At 38.4% G+C, this 11,556-nt stretch overlaps 1 pseudogene; it reads right to left on the reverse strand.

Annotated features, from left to right (window-relative positions):
* Positions 1 to 3,450: 3,450 nt before the first annotated feature.
* LOC102474611 (KRR1 small subunit processome component homolog) lies at positions 3,451 to 8,518 on the reverse strand (annotated as a pseudogene).
* Between the last annotated feature and the right edge of the window lie 3,038 nt (positions 8,519 to 11,556).

The following is an 11,556-nucleotide window of genomic DNA, read 5'->3' on the forward strand; positions in this document are numbered from 1 at the left end:
ACCCTGTTGGAAATGCAGAATCTCAGGTCTTAACCAAGGCCTAGTAAATCAGTCCAATTTTTTCATGATTCACAGGTGATTGACACATTAAAGCTTGTAATAAATGAGAAATACTTTACTCAACAATTTACTAGTTATCACAATGAACACGTAGTAAACAATGGCTAAGATCTCAAACATTTTGATGACATACTAAAATAGAACAAAGCTACCCACACCTATCAGTACTTATGACATACAGGATACTTGATTTCTGTTTTGACTCATATTTGAATTTGTTAAAAAAGGACTGGAAGGGACCAGTAGATAGTGTAGTGGTTAGGTCCCTGAACTGCCACATGGACTACCATGGTTCAAGTCCCGGACCCAGCGGCTTCACACTCACGCTGGGCATGTGTCCATGTGTGCCAAAGATCCCAGGGGGAGAACGGAAGAGAAAAGATTGTGGTGTGACTATCTCTCCTGGGGGGTGATTTCTCTCCTTCTTTCTCTCCGTGTCTCTCAAGTGAGTGTATGTACCCTATAGCAAAAATCTCTCCAAAGAAAAAAAAAAAAAAGAAAAAGAACTGGGAAATTAAATATTATACTAGGTGTTTTCTCATACAAAAACACAACTTCCCAGGGAAGACTTCAAGTCTCTGCACATAATAATGCATGAAGATCTCTATATTAGGGATTGAAATGCTTGAGGATGCACACATAGAGAGAAGAAGCCTTAAATCTACCCCAGGAAAACATCACAGGCAATATTAGTAAAAGTATGGGCACATTCAATGTCCATCGCAGGGAAAATGTCAAACTAACTCAAGAAATTAATTTTAGTCCTGTTTAGTTCTGTTTAGTAGAACAGAAAATAAAGGTGTACCCAATCAAGATTAGACTGTCAGAGCTGATGAACCTTCCAACCCCTGGGAGACACCAACAGGCCTTTTGAGTGCATTCATTTAAGCCCCTCCCCAAAAAAAGAGATGATGCCATAGAGCCCCGGTCCCAGACCTCGCTGTCTGTTGGAATATGTACGATACAGAAGGTCACAGATACCTGAGGTGGCTCCATATGCCAGATATCAAAGCACACCTGGAGAAATTCTCTGAGGACAGCTTTCATCATAACCTACGCCAATACTACATGGGAAGGGGTTTTTAAGCCAATTATGGCCAAGTCTCCCTGGGACAGAACCAGAATGGTTGCAGTAATCAGAGGCTGGTCCTAAGCCACATGGGGCTGGTGTTTTAAACCACACGCTTGGCCAAACAGGGAAATATTGCTTTTTAGGACTCAGCACCTTCCCCAACTTGGCCCTCACTTTGCTTGTGATGCCTCATCATGGTCACCAAGGAACTGCAGTTATTCATTATGGATTATGTGTACACATTTCGGCAAGGCAGTATCTGTCTCTGTCCTCCCTATCAGACATCACAAGGTTAATGTGGAAAATGCTGTCTGAGTGTTAATCATGTATGAAAACTGCTGCTGAGCGGAAGAGGACTGCAAGGACTGTGAGTAACTAAGAAAATGCATTCCCTCGCTGGAATATGCATGCATAGGGAATCGATAGGCTGAGATGCATATCCGTGCAACTCCGGATGAAAACGGGTGACAACTTGCCTCCTTTCTAGGACACGATCAGTATTCTTACTATGGGCATCACATCCATTATTGTGTTAGGAGCGTTTAACCACCTGTGGTCTGGAAGCTTCTCTGTTCTATATAGTCTTTTTTTTTTTCTTTCATTTATTTATTTTTACATTTTTTCCACAAACATTTACTTTACATAGCAAAAATTTTTAGCTCATACTCCATAATTCTTGACAGTTTACAAACAACTTTCAAAATTTCAAAATACTGAATTTTAAAGATAATGTTCAAAATATGTCTTATAATTTTGTATAATTTTATAACTAACAACAGAAGCAGTATGGTTTCAAATATATATATATATATTTAGAGTGCAGACACATTCGGTATATATTGAGTGGGGACATATATAGTCTTTAAGGGCAATGGACTTTGGGCTTTGCCAGAGGGAAAGGAGGACTGTGATGCCATAAAAAGTCTAAGCCATTATAATACCTAATACGTGGAAGGATTTGTTTTTGATTTTATTGTTAGTATCATCACAAAGAGATAAGATACTCTACAAAAGTGAGCACTTATAACTAAGGGTTAGTCTCTTTTACATGCTAATACTTTTTTTCATTTTAATCATTTTAAATAAAAAGTTTTTAAAAAAATTTTAGACCATCTGCTTGGATACACAAACATTACAATGCTCCTTACTTTTCTGTAACTAAATGTTTCTTATCACATGAACCACTGTTTCTTCACCTTTGCTATTCACAGGTACTTCAGTCTTTCCAGTTTAAACTTCAGTGTCCTCTGAGCAACTACTCGTCCTACTCAGGACTCTCTTCCCTCACTTTCTCCTTCTCGTCTCTACTGCGAGTCTGTTGGGTTCTGGAAAAAGGGAAGAGTGCAGGAGAGAGGCACGTGTGCTTATCATTTGTGCTTAATTCCCCTTCTTTTTCATTTCTATCTCCAATGAACTAATAAATATATATATTTATGGAGTATGGGATGATGTTTTAACACACACATGGCAAAATGATTATATCAAACTAATTAACATATCTTTACCTCAACACTTATCTTTGTTAAATTTTTTAAAAGGTTTTTATTTTAAAGAATTATTTTACTTAACTTTATTGATTTATTTATTTAATTTGATCAGAGAGGGACAGAGAGAAAGAGAGAGAGAGGGAGAGAAAAAAACGAGAAAGTAACCCACCAGGTCCAGGACTCAAACTACAGTTAGCCATGTAGGAATCCAACGTCATTAACCCCCATGCTACTTGCCAGCCCTACCTCAGTACTTATCCTACTACCCTTTCTAGTAGTAGTAAGATAGTAATAGTTTCTAGTCCCACGCTATGACATTGAAGACCCTCTCACCCCTGTAACACACATGCACACAGGCCTCCCGCAATAAGGAAGTAAGCTGAGTGTGCAGGCTCATCTTTTTTTTAGCACTGAAAATATGCATTTCTTTTTCTCAAAACCAAATGCTAAAACATGACTATATTTAAAGACTAACAAATGGCATCAGACATTGGATTTAGCAGATAACAGTCACATCGTAAAGATCTATATAAAAAAAAAAAAATCTAAAAAAATCCCCCCTAAATTCATGCTAAGGCAGAATATTTCTAGAACTGATTAGTTGTAATTAAGTACACAAAGTGTAATTTGTACAGAGTTTTATGTTTTTCAAAAATATATAAAATACAATAATTTAAATTTATAAAGAACACTCCTCCGTGAACAAAGAAATACAGAAAAAAGTGGTGAGAGTAGTATTATTCATGAGTAAGGCAACTAATGCCCTGAAATCTCAAAATCTTTTACGAAAGGAGATTGCTTCATGTATTCTAGTTCAGAGGGTTTTGTATATTACTTTTTTTCCTTCTTTTTCTTTTCATTTGCTTCCATCTTAAGCTTAACTTCTTCAGTTGTAAGAGCTCCCAGTTTCTTATTTTTTGCTTTCTTAACTTGTTCCTTGATTGCAGCCACATCGATGTTAGTATCAGTAGAAGCTTCCTCAGGTTTCACTACTGGTTTTTCTGTAGGTGGAATAAAAAGCTTTGTTTCTTTCCTCTTGTCTCTTACTGAGAGCTTCTGCTTGCTTAGCCTTTATTGCTTCCATCTTCTGTCACTTCTTCTGACTGGCTTTCAAAAAGTATTCACCGCTAATGGGACCAGCAGTTAGCATAATGGTTATGTCATTGGACTCCCATGTAGTCAACCGCAGTTCGAGTCCCAGACCCAGTGGCTTAAACTTATGCTGGGCACATGTGCGTGCGTGTCCAAGATCCCAAGAGGAGAATGGAGGAGAAAGGATTGTGGCGTGGCCATCACCCCTGGGGGGTGATTTCTCACTTTCTGTCTCTCTGTCTCTCTCTGTCTTTCTGGCGAGCCCATGCCCTATAGCAAAAACCTCTCCAAAAAAAAAAAAAAAATAGTATTCACCACTAGTCAATTGTTTATCAGTCTGACTTTCTGGCTGTGGTGGTGGGAATGGTGTATACTCTTTCTTCACAGTTGTTTTTCCCCCCTTTGGTTCCTTTCATTTATTCACATGTTTGTGTTTGAAATGTGGCAAAAATCTTTCCCAGCTTTGTGATCGTAATTCAGAATTTTTTGCCAACTCTCATTTAATCATTACGGTTTTAAGGTTATACATTGGATGCATATTCTTCATAGTATCTAGGACTACTTTTTGAACTTCCTTTAATCCACTAAAAGGTCCAATGACTGAAACTGTGTTTCCTTGAACCAAAATGTAACCGTTATTAATAGTTACAATGCCTTCAATGTAGATCCTTTGGGACCAATAAGCCATTGTCTTCTTTTTACAAATAATTCTTTATTTCTTACCAAAGAACCTGTTTTAATGATGTCACACGCAATGTCATCCTGAAGAATTCGTACTGCCTGTTCAAATGAGACACTCCTTGCTACCTGTTTTATTAAGTTTCTGGCCCTAACAATGATACATGGATCAAAATTCTTCTTTGTAGTACAAACAGTCATGCTGCCCTCGATCAGGTCCAAGGTTGCATTAACGTTCATTCAGGGCTTTCTGGACCAAAGGCCAACGCTCTTTCAAGTAACCTCTCTATACTTTGGAAACTAGGTTGCAAAACTGCTCTCCTACAAGAGTCCTCTGAGATTGTCTTCTTTGGAAACGGCTGGTTCCTTCCAACCGTCAGGAACAGTAAGTAGCTCTGATTCATCTCGGTTCTCTACCTTTGACTTCTCTACCTTTGTGTTCGAAATTCACTTTTCCCAGTCCCTGCAGTAGGCCCGTTCTACAAGGAGGCCGCCATTTACAAATTACTTCCCTGTGCAGGCTCATCTTCAGGGGGTCAATTTGGGAGGGGGACAGTCACAGAAACCTTTCTATTCTTTTTTTTTAGAGAGAGATTTTTGCTATAGGGCACATACACTCACTAAAGAGACAGAGACAGAAAGTGAGAAATCACCCCAATAATGATTGGGGAATAACCACACTGCAATCCCTTCTCCTCTGTTCTCCTCTCAGGATCTTGGGCACGCACACATGCACACACACACGCGCGCGCCAGGTGTGAGTTTTATAAACTACCAGGTCCAGGACTTAAGCTGAGGTCAACTACATGGGACTTCAGCAACATAACCATAATGCCATCTGCTGGTCCCAACAGAAATCTTTCTGATGGATTCTCATACTACCTTAGAGAACTGTGAGAAACTTATGTACTAGGAAATTTCCTGACCAATTCCTACTGTATCTTCCCATTCCCTGAGACACAGAGCTTATCTACAAGGCTCCAGCATTCCAATTCTAGACCCTGGAACAAAAGATCCTACTCTCATGTCCCCTACATCAACATGAGATTTTAATCACTACCTTTCTCCTATACTCACCAAAACAAGAGGAAGTACCGGGCCCTTCTAGGAGACCCAGGCAGTGTCTAAGCTCTAGTCACAACTTCCTCCATTTCTCTATCCTCTCTTGCCAAGAAAATGGCATGTCCTTCCTCAGACATGTTTCCTGCTCTAGGAGTTATGGTCTAAATTCTATGCTCTGAATCCTCCAGACTTTAGGCCTTACTATTCAAAGCCATAGTTTTGAAATTCATGAAATCTATTTTTCTGACCTGCCTCCCTGGCCCTTTCAGTTGAAAGCTATAGCTTTTAAGATTTTTATCTCCACTATAGATATACAAAAATATGCACAAGAGCTCAAAAGCCAGGAATTTTACCCTTTTCTTTCTATGCCATCTCTACCCTGCACAGCAGAGCAATGAGATACCTTTCACTGCTGTTTTGATAAGAAGCGAAGAGGTAGAAGGAATTAAAAAAAAAATTGCAGTTTAATATCAAAGGATTACACTGCTCCACATGACTTCCTTCTTAAATGTGGGGTGCTAAACATAATTGTGCATTTCTGAATAATCTAGGGTCCTTCCTGACCTAGGTGACAACTCCTTTCCCTAAGTACCTGTAAGTTCCACTGCTTCTGCCTCTGCTATACGACTGTCAGCCTTCACTGCTGTTTTGATAGCCAACTCCTAACGTCTCTTCTCTGCCTCTTTTGTACTTTGTAGTTTCTTGCCTGCTATGAACTGGGAAACCAGATAACCAAGCTAGTTAAAAATTGTGTGTTAAAGGAAAGTCAATAAAGCCCTGGCCCTAGGAGTTAAGCGCATGCCTTTGTAACCACTATGTCAGCTTGAAAGGCTGTTTTTTTTTTTTTTTTTTCCCTTCTAAGTTTGGGCTGAGTTCTCAAGGATAGCGGTTGTCAGAAATTCCCCCCTCAGAATAAGCGGGTCATTACTATAATTTAAAGCATAATATGTATCATTCTCCTTCATAAAAATGACACAATAAAAGCCTTGTAATTTATGCCATGAGAATCATGTTTGAACTTAAAAAGGAGAGTCAAAGCCTGGTAGGTTATTTTCAGGTACCTTTACAAAAGGCAAGTGTACCATTAGGAAGCAGGGGGTTTCCTCTCTCTCTGTTTTCATTGACAAAGTGTACTTCCATTTCTCTTTTCCATGAGAACATTGACTTCAGTTATTCAGAGCTCAGATTTTGACCCAGTTGTCAGTGTAAAGGTTTCAACTGAACATCTTAAATAGTGAGAAATAAGTACACAAATAGGGATGTAAAACCATGGTATTTCCATATAATTGCTAAAAATGTCTCAAATTGAAACAGAGTCAAAGTTGAAAATGTAAGATACTCAGGTCAATCTTTAGAACATTCTTAATTGTCTAAATCAATGTATTATACAGCATCTTGATTCAGCAATCTGGACCTCTTGTGGGGAACAACTTGTAACTTCAAAGCTGAGGTCTTTTAGCTCTGGGCTGCTCAGTCTTCCTCAAGTATCCACAGCAAAAACATTCCTGGTACATAGGTACCAAGGAGCAATCACACAGAGCCAATTTCACAACCCTCATAAAACCCCAGGGGTATATTAAGAAGCTCACTCTTTCTAGTTTCTATAGCTGAAGGCATTCAGTATCAGCTCACTGGAACAAGAACCCTCTGCTTTGTTGGTTTGAGTTTTATTTTGATTCTCTTTTTCTCCACCTCTTACTTGCTAAGAGGAGGAATGTGTTACATGAGCAGATGAGACATCCAGACTCACTCCTGTTCTATAAATAAACACCTCATTAACTTCAGTCTTTACATCCTCTTGGACAACATAGCATCTACATTTTGCTTCCTGCTCCCAGCAGTAGATCCAGTTGATTTTCTGTACTTCTAGGTTTAACAGGATTTTTGCCTCTTGTCTTTGCGGCACTCTTAATACTTCTTCATACTTAACAGATAACAAAATAAACATCTGATGAATTCACTCATTTATTCAGGAAATATTTATTTGCACACTACGTGCTAGACGAACACATTAGCACAGTCTCTGACTGTATTACTTACCCATGAAATTATTACCACAAACTGAGCTTAAAATAACACACATTCATTACCTCACAGTTTCTGTGGGTCATGAATCCATGTACCCCTCATAGGCTTTATAATCTAGTGAGGGATACAGTTAAATAAACTCTCAGCTAAACTGTGTTGTGAAGAGGGCCCACACTTAGATGCAGGCAGAGGGAGGATGATATGACTAGACTTGGATATGTAGGCTGTAATGCTTACATGCATGACTAAGAGACCCCTTGAGTGAGGGATGTGCTGGTGAGAGCAAATGGAGTGGGATAGGACAGAAATATTAACTCTCTCCCTGCGACACCATGCTTTGGCTGAAAATTCAGATATACCTTTAATTAGACTAATATACAGTATATTCATACTAGAAAAATTCATTTTAGAAGCTGCAATTATATACAGTGTATAATAAAATAAATAAATAAACTTAAAAAAAAAATCTCTGAGGATTCTAAATTTGAAGCAGACTTTCCGGGTGATTATGGACATACATTTGTCAGCTAACAATATGATAGGTGGGCCACCATCACATTCTTGAACCAAGCCCCTCAGTCTTTAGAAATGAACGTGATGAAGACATTATAATGCAAACGGCAGAGTTCAAAGGAGAGTTACCTAACCCCAGGTGAAGAGTTATTCTAGGGGCAGAGTAGGAGCGTTAGGAACTATGGTATTCTTGAGGATAAGTCTCTCAGATTCTGAGGGCAGGGAATATCACTGAGCAAGAGTCCCCATTGCTATGCTCTGCAGTCCACCATGTTTGTGCCAAGACCACTGCTCTCAGCCAGTGACTGAGCAGGGCAGGAGTATTAAAGGGGACCCACTCCCAGGAGATGTAGGATTTCTTTGAAGGCTAACTTTGACTTGATGACTGTCCAGTGCCCTTACTAAACTCTTCTTAGAAATGATCTGTAGTATAATATGCTTTCACCTAATCCTACTTCCTTCCTTCACTCACGTTGGAGGTCTGAACCTGCCTTGCTGCTTGGAAGCTCTCAATCTCAACCAGCATCCGCTGTTTTCTCTTACAGATGTTTTCTCTAATAAACTCATTATATATTTACCCCTGTCTTTTGCTCTGGTTTATCAGAGAATCTGGACTAACACAGGGGGACAGGAAGGTTTCCTAGAGTTACTTATTGAAAGCAGTAGGAGTCTTTGTCAGAATAACAGGTTTATTGAGAGAAGGGATTGCGGTGTGGCCATCTTCCCTGGGAGGTGATTTCTCACTTTGTCTCTCTCTGTCTCTTAGGCAAAGAAAAGTGCCCTAGGGTAAAAAAAAAAAAAAAAGAATAGCAGATTGATTGGGCATTTCATGTAATCTATATAGATGGTTCTTTGCCTTCATCCACATTTCCCTTAGAAAAAAATTTCTGCAGACTATCCTTTACCTCAAACCCTTAAACATAATAAGAGGTTTTATGTATAAACACACACACACATATCATTCAGCATAGATGTTCACAATGACTATTTATAGAGATATGGACTGGAAACAATCTGTATGTCCAGCAAGAAGAAATACCTATATAATATCAGATTGAAATACTGGATTATTGGTTCAGCAAGTGGAGATCAAAACAATAGATCTCACATGGCTGACTATGTAGTTAGAGTTCCAGACCCAGCAGTTTGTGTCTATCTCTCTGGCAAGTTCACATGCCCTACAGCATAAAACTGTAATAAACAAACGAACCCAAAAAATAGGGTATTACAACTAATTATAATGTGACCATTAAAGGACATGTGGCAACACACCACAGAGCATAGACAGGAAAGAGAATCTCTGACCCTCTGTAAGAAATGGCACTGCCTAGGGAGAACGCAGAAGTCCAAATCCTGGCTCCTCACATACAATATGTGTGACATTGGGCAAATTATTCAATCTCTGTACTTCAGTTTCTCTAATTGTAAATGAAGATAAGAGTAGTACCTACCTTGTAGGACTACAGAGAGGATTAAATGAATTTAATGAATGTGAGCCCTTATGAACAGCACTGAGCTCTGTAAGAAGCATTCCATAAATATATTTAGAGAAAAAGAAAAGGAAAAAAAAAAAAAACTCTGAGAACTATAAATCCTCTTAACAATCTTGACAACCTTGGCACCTAAAAGAAAGTTATGTTCACGTTTAACTTTCTACGGAGAATCTTCACAGAATATGAACAAACAACTCTATGGTTTTTACATAAATACATTATACAATAATATCTGTTAAAAGCAATGTATATGTTAGGGGTACCATGATTCTGTGTTTGTACTTTAAGATGTGACTAAAATATTACCACATTTAGAAGAGTTATCATAATCTTATCTTTTACAGTTTGTTTATGGTTTTTTGTTTATTTGTTTTTGTAGAAATAATGCCCTAGAGGCAGAGGTATCTGCAGAACCCTTGGCAAATATAAAAAATCTATAGAAAACATATTATCATAAGGTAGAATGGATAATGTCAGCTACCCTTACTTTCTTAAGCACTGGCTTAATCTACCTCAATAACCTTTTTAAAGATTAAGATGAAAATTGGTATTTTAGAGTGAGTCTATATGTCAGAGAATTTAGACAATTTAGAGCTGGCATATCATTCTGTTAAAGGTTAAATTCCACCAAACATAGGAAGAAAGTATCAGCACAGCCTAGTAAACTCTACTGTTCAAAATCAGATCTTTTCAACTTGTAAAATATTGAATTTTCCCTCTTGAAATACAGCTTTCAGAACTGTGCTTTTTCTAACACATATTTTCTGATGAATGAAAGTACTTAACAGGCACTATCTGCCCAAATGGAAAGGATCCTTTGCACAGCCATCCCCTGTGATAGGAAGCCCTCCCTGAGAACTTTGGAAGTTTGCTTTAGATAAACATCTAAAACTTAACCACTTTCAAACTTCTCAATGCCTCTAGCCTTTAAAAAGTGAGCCCAAATCACACAGAGTACAGACATTCTTTCACATAACTCTCACAATTTTCAGTTAACTTGTTTTCTGCTATAACCACTGTGTTCATTATTATTGCTTATATATATTTACAGATACATGCTGTGTCTTTCACATTGCCAGAATGTCACTATAAAAAGTAAAATGTTATTTTAAATCCTTCTTTAAAAAATGAAAAACTTTATTTATGGACCTGTGTGTGTATGTGTGTGTGTGTGTGTGCGTGTGTGTGTGTGTGTGTGTATGTGTGTTTTAGAGAGAGAAAGACTCCACTGTCCTCACATTGAGATTATATCCCCAGCCCTGCAGCCAGCCAGGATCATGGACACCCGTACATGGCTGATATGTTCAGCAGACCCAGAACACAAAACTAGAGACTTTCCATACAGCCTCCAGCATCACATCTTGCAGCAACACCCCCACTACCTGCACCACCATGGTTGGGCATAAATACTTTAAATACTTTTAGTAGTTATTTTTATTGAGAGATATTATGACACAACCTGACAGAGCCCTGGTTCAAAACGTAGGCTACCCCTTACTAGCTGTGTGACCCAGAATAACTTACCTAATATTTCTGAGTCTCAATGTTCTCATCTGCCAAAGTAAAGCATTGTCAAGAGAATTTCATGAAATGTAGTATGGAAAACTTCTGGAAGAATGCCTAACCCATGGAGATTCCCTTTTGCTTCCTTTCATGAAAACAAACTTGGAAAGGGAAGAATCAGGGTTGGGTGATGTATTTCAACCACTTACACTAACAAATGAACATTATCTAGCCAAAGCACCTATCTGTGACTTTAGTTACTTTTCTTCATACTCAGTCATTTCTCTCCCCATGTGACTATAACTCCAACTTCTGTGATAAGTCATCTAATAAAATGCCATCTACTAGAATTGTCTTCTGGAAGAATCAAACTATAGGTTAATCTACTTGGAACAGTCCCAAGTATAAGTACTTACCCAAGTTAAGAACACTCGGAATTCTTGTGATAAGGGAAAGATCGATGCACGAAATAATACACTAAGTGCAAATTTGTCACAAAGAAGAGCAGTTTGAAGCTCCAACCATATTTCAAGGACCATGAAAAGTTTTCATCACCCTAGTCTTTTCC

The sequence above is a fragment of the Tupaia chinensis genome, unplaced genomic scaffold, assembly GCF_000334495.1.
Source record: "Tupaia chinensis unplaced genomic scaffold, TupChi_1.0 Scaffold000688_1, whole genome shotgun sequence".
NCBI classification, from domain to species: domain Eukaryota; kingdom Metazoa; phylum Chordata; class Mammalia; order Scandentia; family Tupaiidae; genus Tupaia; species Tupaia belangeri.